Consider the following 10,943-nt stretch of genomic DNA (forward strand, 5'->3'; position numbering starts at 1 on the left):
GCGCTTTCCACGCTCGAGGAAGCTCGGGGGGGAAGGAGCTGTGGTCCCCCCACGCTGCTGCGGCACCGCAGAGGGTTAGGGGACTTAGGAGCAGGCTCTGCCGTCCCCGCCGTCCCGCGCTGGAGCATCCTCTGGTTCGGGATGGCAGCCGGCCGGCCACCCCACCACCCCTGGGCAGAGATGCTCTGGTCCTGCCGGCGCCGCGTTGACGCATCAGGCGAGAGCTGCGCTTCGTGAAACCTGCTTGGATCTAACGGCAGTGCCGACAACAGACCTCATGATTTCTTCGGTTTCATCACCAAAACATCCGCCGTCTGCGAGGCAGGTGCTCTCCCATGAACAGCGATGCCTAGGGCAGCCTCTGGCAGAGCCGGGGCGAGCTGGGGCAGCGGGAAGAGCTGGGGGTGCTGCGGTGGGGAGCGGGGTGCTCCGCAGAGACAGCGGGGTCTTACCACCCCGGGGGGACAAGCAACTGCAAAGAAAGCCCTCAGCAGAGGTTGTGTGACAGCAAAAATGGGTTGAATGTGAAGCTGACTTCAAATTTCTGACTCTAGCTAAAAGCCAGAAAGAGCACTTACGGAGACAAACCGTTGGCTTCACCAGCAGAACGTGTCCTGAGCAATTTGTGCAGAGCCTGCCTGGGAAACCTCCACCAAGGCTCTCCGCCGGGGCGAGCCGGGGCAGGCAACGCGTGGACCACCGGGACAGACTCGGGGCAGCGAAACGCTGGGGTCCCGGCTGCGGGAGCCCCTCCTGCACCGGCAGAGCAGCACTGTGACGGTGCCCAGGATTTACCATCTGTGATGTGGCACCGTTCCGGGGGGATTTAGTGCTCCGGGAAACACCCGTGGTCAGTACAGTAAGGGTTTTGGCTGTCTTACGTTAAAATGTGAAAGTTTAGCTGGATGGGTGATGGGCTTTATGCAAATCGTGCAACATTGAGCTGGCTGCTCTCTCTGAATCCCACGTATGACAGATGAGAGAGCTTGAGAACTTGTGTATTTTAATGGCGCTTGTGCTGAAGATGATAAATGCAGTCTTCATCCAGCAACTTCAAGGTTCACTTTTTTTAAGAGGGACATGCATATGGTTAAAAACAGTTGCAACATTAATAATACTTCCTTGCAAGAAAGATTGATATACGCAGCATAAATACTCATGCAGCGTACATAGCTTCTGGGAGACAAGTAGTATTGCTTTTGCTTTCAATATTTGGGCTGAGGATTGAAGTCCAAGTGAGTTTTTTTTCTTTTCAGACAAGTGTGCTCCAAAGCTATTATTTCACTTGCACATTGCTGGTGACTGCACAGACACCATGTAGCCCTGTTTCAGAAGACCAGCCCATGAGAATTGTGTCACGGTTTTAGGCCCTGCGGGTATAAAGTCATGGCACAAGCTGCTCTTTGCAGCTCTTGAGACAGTGAGAAATTCGGAGGGGCTGGTCTCTCAACAGCGACCGTCCCACCTGCAAGTGCCCTCCGCACACGAGCAGCGGGGTTCAGCGGAGTGCAGAAGAGGAGCGGGTTTTGCAGGACTTACAATGTAGGTACTTTATTTTCCAACAACAACAAAACTTTCTTCCTTGTGTTTGTGGGGAAGTCATTTAGGGATTAATGAGGCTGCTGACCTTGGCACACAGTTCTCGATGAGCAGGGGAAGCTAGCACTTCGTTTACTTCTCTTGCCCCTGGGCCGTACTGTGCGCTGCACGAGTACAAACCGCAGCTGATGGCTATTTCAGCTTCAATGCTGAGCCTCGAGGATGGGCACTGGGGGAGATGCGGGAGCAGAAACCTCCAGCCCCAGCACCGTGGTGTCCTGCACCATCCCACCCTGACCATCTGGATGGATGATGTACTCATGGAAGCCCATACTAACAGTCCTGGCACAGAGACACAGCCCTCTCACTGCTGGGAGGGATTTTCTCCTCTGAACAAGATATTTGGCCTTTAGTAGGCAGGAGATGTTTTATCTCCCAATTTCTTCAGTAGGCTTACAGAAATTGTGAGTATAGAGCTGGAAAAACACAGCACCACCCAAGGCAAGCATAAATGGAAGCCAAGTCATTACTAGCAAGTGAAATAAATTCTGGGTATTGGAAGGAAACCGGGAAAAGACAAGACATGCTGAGCATAAGACAGAAAAATGGCAAAACATACAAAATGAGCAAACCTTGGAAGTGTGGCCTTTATGAAACACTTAGAGTTCTCTGTGCTTTTCGAGTTGAGTGCTGGCTGAAAAGGGCTGGAGCTGCAAGCAAATAAATGTTCTATTATTTGGTTTCTCCTGTGTTCATGGAAACAAAGATTGCATTAAAAAATACCTGACTTCACTATCAATTTTTATTCCCAGCAGAACCACAGTCAGGGCTCTCAGCTTTGGCCTGAACGGGCTTACTCTTTAGTGGTCTGTAAAACCTTTCACAGCCTGTTCACTCATTTACCTCATCACTCAGATACTGGATACCAGGTGACATATGGGAGTCTTAGATTGTCATAGCTCTTCATGAGGTCCTTCCTCTCTGTCAAGGATCTTTTAAGCGAGAAAGAGTGTCATCGTCAGTGACATTATGAAGATATGCAAAGGAGATGCAAACCATAAGCATGGGAACATCTGCACTGGTTCCCACCAAGCCCCTCCGGCTTGGGACCTGCAGAGGAGCAAAACAGCAAAGCCATCCCTGCTGCCTTGGCATAAACTCCCCACACATCAGGAGCCTGTAGCTTCGAGGTCCTCTAGATCTAGGGCTTGTGTCTTCTTGTCAAACACATCTCATTTCTTTTCTCTAAATGGCTTAATTGCTCTTGGAGATCCCACAGCCTGTTGGCATCCTCCATGCTCTGTGGCTTTGAGTTCCACTGTTTGATCACGTTGCGTTCCCTCTTATTGATATTCAAATGAAACAAAAATAAATTCTTAAATCCGTTCTAATTTAGTATAGGGTTTTTTCAACTACACTTAAGACAGTCTTCATCTTCAGCTTTGTTATAGCACAAGAGGAGGCAGAGATAGTTTCGAAGAGATGGTTATAGGTGTTTGCCTCTTTGAGAATGTTTCAAACAAGTACTTTTGAACAAAACCTTTGCAGGTAGTCATTATGTAAAGCTGGATGGCCATGGTACTTAAAAGAGATGGACCTCTGACCAAGGAGGACACACCTTTATTTGCTTCAGCATGCAGAGTCCAAGGGGTGGGGGGGAATGTCAGGAGATGACCCCTTGGGCAGAGATAAAGTAGATCGCATGAACTGGGGAAAAAAATATGGAAAGAGAATCAGTAGGAAATAGCCTCAAAGCAAAGGCTCAGGGATGGTCATGGTGCTGTTCCCTATTTGAGTAATTTTTATGTATGTAGTAGAACAGCATGAATCTCTTGATTCATGAGAGTGAAACCTCCGTGATATTTCCTCCCAGTGCAGAGGTAATTAAAGCTGGACGGAGCCAGGACAGCTGTTTCGGAAAACCCTCCAGTGCTCGGGACGGGTTCACGCAGGCAGACGCGAGTGGGTGTCCTCCCAGGGTGGGCGCAGGAGCCTGAGGCTGCAATGCCTGTTCTCCTGAAGTCCCCTTGGAATAAATATTAATAGCGATGTGCCGAGCAGATGCTGGATCTTGTGTCATCTGTAAGGAACCCAGTTAATATTTCAGTAGGATTCAGACAAAAGCAGAGATGAAAAAGTGACAGATTCACAGTATCATGGAATAATATTTGCTGATTGAGAGGCATACAGCTTTTTTTTAAAAATATGGGGGACATCATTTGCAACTTGTTCTTGTGAAGAGAGAAGTCCCATGACAGATTTCAAATCTTTGGCACAGCTTTATAACTTTATCAAAGAGAAGCATCAAAGCGAGAACTTTGTTCTGAAAAAAAAGGCAGAAAAATAATCAATAGAAACCACAACAAAATATAAGATCAGGATAATCATGTTGTACCATCAAAAAGGTACAGTTTTTGTGCCTTTTGTGATGTTTTCTTCATGACAGTTCGGTCTCAATGGCACAGTGAAAATAACTTGCTTGTCTTGTGATTGACAGGAAATTTAAATGCCAGGAAGCAAATGCCAGTAGGAAAAAAATCTTAGCTCACATATTGTACACCTTAATGCAATATCGGATCCAACCGGTTTCCTTGTAAGTTAATGGGTAATTGGACCCATATGGCACCCAAAAAAGTGCAAATTTGGGTTTTCAGTGTGAGGAGAAGTTACCTGGGAAACTGTCTACATTTAGTTACTTATCAATATTCAGTGCTATTGCTGAGACAAGATAAAGGAATAAGATGGAAACTTGAGAGCTTTAGATAAAATAGGCCAATAAATGCATCAAGAGAGGATCTAACTCTGCAGCAGTTTCTTCTGATATTGAACCTCAATCCTGACCACCACATCAAAAATAAATGTCAACTGTTTTCTGTGTTTTCTATTAGAGCAGCACTGAATAGTCCATATAAGAATGCTATTAACATTTTTGCCTTTTTTTTTCTCTCTACATGTTTGATTAAAGACCTTATAGGTATTTATCCTCCCCCCCCCCCCCCTTTTTTATTTTCTTTTTTTTTCCGGTAATCACCTTTCCATCAGTTTTTCTTTGGATGAATTGTCAATGAAGGAGCAAGTGCATCTTGGATGCTGCTGGGAGTTCAGCTGAAAATGTCTGGTACCATAAAGAGAGCACAACTGAAGTATGGGCAGCTCTTCCTGCTTCAAGGGTCAGTAGCTCCAAGGAGACACCCAAGAACTAGAAGTGCCTGCTTGGCAACCAATATGTGACCCAAGTGCTGGGTGGGGAGCACTGCTGGCCCAGCAAGGATCTAGTTAATGATAAATTGCAGAGGCTTGTATGCTGCGGTGTTTTTAAACTGTGATTTTTAGGCAGCAGTGATCCCCGAAGAGGGAGCGCACTGCGAGGCGTGCGAAGGTGAGCCGATGGAGTGCCGGCACAGCCCCATAACCTCTGGGCTGAGCGCTGGGATGTTTGTCTGCCACCTGGCAGAGGGTCTTCAATCCCCCGGGGAATGCAACACTGGGCTTGCGTTAAAGCAAGTGGCAATGTTGCCAGGTAGGGTCATCGGTAATGCTTAGTTTGCTTAACACGAGAAGGAAAGAGGGAAGGAATAATGCCGAAGTCATAGTGACTTTTAGCTAGTTATCAGCACCAAGTTTGGTATTCATTTCTGTGGCAGGCCTGTGAGTAGCAGCAGAGGTGGCACATTGCAACGGAGAATGTATACTTAACCTGATTTCCTAAAAAACAATGTCATGCTTCAGAAAAGTGGAGCCAGATGCTCCTTTCCAGCTGCAGGAGTGGCCAAACGAGGCTTTGAGGCTGGATTGTATACTGGTCACTGAGTTAATGGTGTGCGTCTATGGGATCCTGTCTTCGGGTAAGCAGGCTTTTGAATGAGAGAAAAATAATTGTTTTCCTTGTGTATGTTTTGATGTGCTGCTTGTGTGTGCTGGCACAAGCCTCTCATTAGTGACAGACTGTCTGTGACTAAAAAGTATGGGCAAAAATACTTGCTTTCTGTCTACTTTATCTGTAAAACAATAAAAATCTTTAATCATAAAAAAGGAAGGGCCAACAGCTTGCTTTTGTGATACAGACTTTTCTTTTTTATTAGGTCTGAGACTGAAAATGGCTCCTGTTAAGAAATACTGGTTTATTGCAGCGGGCTGGGAGATGAGATAAGAGTGAAATACCAAACGCGCACGCACAAACACAGAACGTGTGAAAAATTGGAATGATAAGGTCTTTGGAGCGGGTTCCTGCTGAGGTGATTGAGGTGCGACACTGCATCATATTTGCTGGAGAAGTTGAGGAAAATTGCAGTATAATCAATTAAAATTGGTGCCACTGTGCCTGGACAGAGCTGTCTAAAAGCAAAATATGATAAATAAATTTCTTCTTTACTTTTTGTCAAGGTTATATGACTTTGCAAACAGACGATGCAGCTGCAGAAAACATACCGCTGCCGGCAACCAGGAGGGTACGGCCCTGAAACGACCTGCGCGTGGATTAACCTTACGCGAGGACTAGAAAGAGACGACGCTCCCTTGCAGGGAAGGGATTTGCTCCCCGGGGGGATACTCCTGGAGCGAACACCTCCTCCCAGACGTCCTCAAGTTTTGGCTTGGGGGATGGACTTCCCACCCAGCCCCATCCCAGCCCTGGGGGAGACCCTGTCCGCGGGCGGGCGGCAGCGACCGGACCCCTGGTGCCGCGGGACACCCACCGTCCCGGGGACCTCCGGCAGACCCCGCTCCTCCGGCCGGGGACCACCTCACCTGAAGGCCTGGGATGGGTTCAAATACCTGCAGCGTTACAGCCTTTGGGCAGCTCGCGTAGATTTGGGGCTGTGCCAGCCGAGCTGGTGGCACCGGCGGAGCGCCAACCCCGCTTCCCCGCGCCTGCACCCCGGCTGGTGCTCGCCCACAGACCGTGGCCGGGCGGGCACTTAAATCGCGCCTGTTCTCCTCTCTCTGTCTCTCTCATCAAGTGAACCGTCATTATAACTTGTGGGTTTTGTGGCGAGATGAATTGGGTACTTTAGTTAATACTCCCATTATGCCCACACAGAAACGCTGAACAAAGCCTCCCTGTCCCTGGCACTGTACTAATGTTATTTCTCAATTACTTTTTGTTAAGCAAATATGTAGTGTGCTTTAAGTACTGCATCCAATAATTATGTTGAACTCTTCAGTATTGCGTGATGGCTTTCTTACAAACCCTTTCATTATACCTGTCATATGAACTTTAAACACTTGGCAATGCAGTGAGATTGCATTTGAAAAACAGAGATTCTTTTTACACACGCCACCTGTTAGAGAACATTTGGGAGTGCAAAATTGAATGAAATTGAGGCATCCCACGTGGAGAAGATAGTATATGGAGTGTCGTCATTAAATAACCTGTTGGGTTTGGGGTTTTTTTTTTTAAAGAGACAGAAGTACAAATGTTTAATACATGTACACACATATGTTGTCTGGAAAGTTTTGTTGTTCACACACACAGCTGCAATTTATATGCCAGGAGCTGTCGATGTTAGAAAAACAGTATCTCGGCTCTCCTTATGTCAAGGCACAGTTTTAGATAGAATTCTAACAAATAATGTCATTTCTCATTCTCATTTATTTTAGCAAATAATTTTAGGGATGACTGAATTCTTTCCACAGAATGCTGCTACTATATAATGGGACTAATTAAGAGATTTTGGATATTAAAAGTATTCAAATACTTTACAAGACCAACTTTAAGTATACACATGATTTTATGGAGAGTTTTCTTCTCTTTTGCAGATACCCATATTACTCAAGGGCAACTCTTCTTCAGAACTCCCTTCCACCAAAGCTGGGAAGAAGGAAAATCCTGGTGTGGTGGGGTTGTAGCCCTTCCAAAGAGGATTGATCAAGTCTCTGCACTAATTGCAAGGACAGGAGTTTAATTAGCATGGTAATTCTCTCTCATTCCTTTTGACTGTTAGGAAGAGCCCGGTTCCTTAGATAGACATCACTTATTTTTCTCTATGCAGCCTCTAAGTCCTCTGAAGTGCTGACAGATGCAAGGCTCTGTTTATGCCTCAGCTATAGCTAATTCAGAAGATTCGGGTACTTCAAAGCTTTCAGTTGATTATTTTCTGTATGTTAGTTACATTTCCAAGTCAAATGATTTTTCAGTGAAAAATTCTATTGTCATTTAAATCAGGTTCATTTTAAAACATCAAATAAAGTTCAATAAAATTTTGTTTTTAAAACACTGAAATCAAGTATTTCAGTAGAGTTGACATATTTCATTTCAACAGTTTTAATGGAATGTTTTTGATCTTCAGTTTCCAAAGAGCTTGTCCAAGTGAAGTCATTAGTGCTTACACTTAAAAAAATTAAGACTTTTGAAGATTAACATCATGACAACATTTCAATTTCATGAAGCAAAATATTTTTATTAATTCAAAATGACTTTAAAATGTGTTAGAAATGTCAATTTCTTTTAATTCAAATTTGACGATGGAAAATTAATTCATTGAAACAGAAAACCTAGATCTTGCACAGATATTATGTGAATTATCATTTATTAAGTCCAAACCAAATTTTGCTTTAAAGTCAGTGACTACTCAAAACATTAGCCTCAATTAGAGTAAAACACGGGTGATTCAAAACAAGATATGCTCAAATAATTTACTTTAAGTTACAATATTGCTAAAATAATTCTGCTGATGATAAGTGGGAATCCATTGGGCATGCAGGTGGGAACAGGGAAACCACGTTCTTCAGGTTTCAATAAATGCTTATAGGAAAGGTCGTTCCTGTTGCCTGTTTCCAGCTTTGAACTGCTTGCTGTTCACCAAAGAGAAACCTGCAGAACGTCACGCTTTGCAACAGAGGGGTAGAGATGCTCTGCTCCCTTACGGGATGCACGGGCAAGGACACCACACCACGAGGACGGCGTAAGGCAAAGCTGTATACACCTAGGGAGCAGGAATAATAGACTCTCATATCTACTTGCTGCTGGAATTAAAAAGGACGGTGAAGCAGTCCAGGACGAATGAAGTCCTTTTTCCAGTCTGTATGCATCGATCCAAAAGCCAAACCCTCCTCCCTCTCGCTTGCACCCTGCCTGCGCCGTGGCCTCCCGACTCCCCGGTGTGCCGGGGAAAGGGAATTCGGTGAAGGGTTCCCAGTGCACATCTCTCCGTGCTGCAGTCCCCGAACTTCATTTAAACAAGTGTTTCCAAGAAATTTCATAGCAGGAAGGGGCATTCCTCCGACTAAAGTGTTTACATTGGCAGTGTCTGAAATCAATTAAGTGTTGCTTTGGGTCTTTACTGACCCAATCCACCATAAATCTGCTCCGTTGGGCAAGCAGATGCTGGGCAGACCTGGAGTCAGGGACTGCTCAGCCTGCCGAACAACCTTGCCCAGGTCTGCTCAGATGAGGGGTGTCTCACTAAGCCTAGTATTTTAAGAAAAGTCTTGTGTACACCTCAGGAGAGCACATCTGGACCACAGCAGAGCAATACCAGCGCTGTGCACAAGTCTTCCTGGGGTGGTTAGATATTCACAATAAGTGAATTAATTCCAGCAATCCAGTAAACATGATGTCATTTCAATATGATCTTCAAAATCTTGCAGCTGCTTAAATAATAATAAATTCTTTTAAAATATTATGTCTGATATCTTTAAATAGAAGTTAAGAGTATAAGCAAGCTTTTTTCAGGGTTTGGCCTGTGGTTTTTGCTGTTCAAGTGGTATATAAGGTTTATTGATAAAGGTGGGTTGTAAAATTTCAATCAAGAGTTTGTTTACTAGGGGTCTGACGGTTCTAGATGAAATAGTAAACAGTGTTTATTAATCTGAAATGCTTTTAAAATATTTTTTGTTTGAAAGGAAAGTCAACAGTTCCTCCAGGATTTTTTTTCTTTTTCTGTTATTTTTTCTAGTGGAAATGTTGATAATGATTTTTTTCTTCTTTTCTCAGAGTCACACTTTCCCCGCAAGGGGAATGTAGTCTTTTAAAATGTATGCTGTGTTCCTGTTAAATACATTTTAGGAACACTATGTGCACATGAAAACACTCCTCTGCACTGATATATGTCACTGTATTATAATCAAGGAAAGGCAATAGTCTCCAAAGTACTAGAACTTGCAACTTCAAACCCCGGGTTTCTGTATTTTAACGTGCATTCTCGTGTGCTCAGCACAAACAGAAACACATCCGTGCAACTGGTTGTTATATCTACAGAAGGAAGACGCGCACGTGTGTGGAACGGGAGGAGGGGTTGGGAATTCGCCGCGGAGGATGACTGCGCTGCGGGGCCTTCGGCTGTCGGCCGCAGGAGGCTGCAGCTCCCCATCGCCCGCCGAGGAGCTGCCCCAGCACCGGTCTCGGCAGAAGTCCTCGTCAGAGTCGGGCTGATACTGGGAATTGATCCCCAGCTTTCCATTAAGGCATTTGTGCCATTATGTAGCTTCCTAACTTAATTAATGGCTTGAACTTTGAGTTCTCAGAACCTCATTGATTTGGGAAAATGTGCCCTCTCGGTTTACAGAATACAAATCACACCTGGCAATGGTTTTTATTAGCTCTCAGCAACCTCGAAGCGTACCTTATGCCATGTAAGAAAGGGGAGTGATGTGCACGCGTCTGGGCTGAGGAGGTGGAAAAGAGCAGAGATTTGGCTAGCAGAAGTGGAGTCTGACCTTTCTCACACACCTGCTGTGTTTGGACAGGTTCGAGTCTCCTGCAGCGAGCAGGCTTTGAGAGATGCTGGAGGACCAGACCACCTTGCCAACAGCAGCTTGCTCTTTTTGATGCCCAGCTCTTTTGAAAATAGTAATAGTTATCTAAAACACACAAAGGAAAAAAGTGTCCTGAAAATACTTCAGAATATGATGTCTGTCTGGGTTTTCAGAAAGCCTGACATAAAGACGTATGTTCCGTTCCTACTCGTCCCAGTATATATATAAGGCACCTCAGAGGCCTTGAGATTATGATAGTCCCATAAATGTTGGTAAAGGCTGTGGAACAAGTCAAATTTATGAGAAAGAGGCAGAGAACTGTGCAAATAGCTGTCGAAGACATCACTGTCTGCTGCGCTTTTTTTTCCAAGGTGCAGCCAACTGTGTCAAACTGACTAGAAAATGAGGGTGAGAGAGGACCACTGTCTGTCCCTGCATCCCCCAGCATCCCCCAGCTCCTGGCTTAAAGGTGGGAGAGCCAGCAGGCGTTCAGCTGGGTGCTGCTCCCCGGCATCGGGCTGAGGAAGGCAGGCTCTGCCTTGCCCTGGAATTAACTGATCCCCGATCCAGATCTACCATGTACAAACTGTCACCACATCTGGAAAAATCAGTGGAGCTTCCAAAGAATAAAGGAAAAGTAAATTATCGAACTGAGTCTTCAAGTAGTCATCTTTTTGTCACTTAATTACAGCTATTCTGGAAAAAATATC

The sequence above is a fragment of the Haliaeetus albicilla genome, chromosome 8 (genome assembly GCF_947461875.1).
Source record: "Haliaeetus albicilla chromosome 8, bHalAlb1.1, whole genome shotgun sequence".
Taxonomy (NCBI): Eukaryota; Metazoa; Chordata; class Aves; order Accipitriformes; family Accipitridae; genus Haliaeetus; species Haliaeetus albicilla.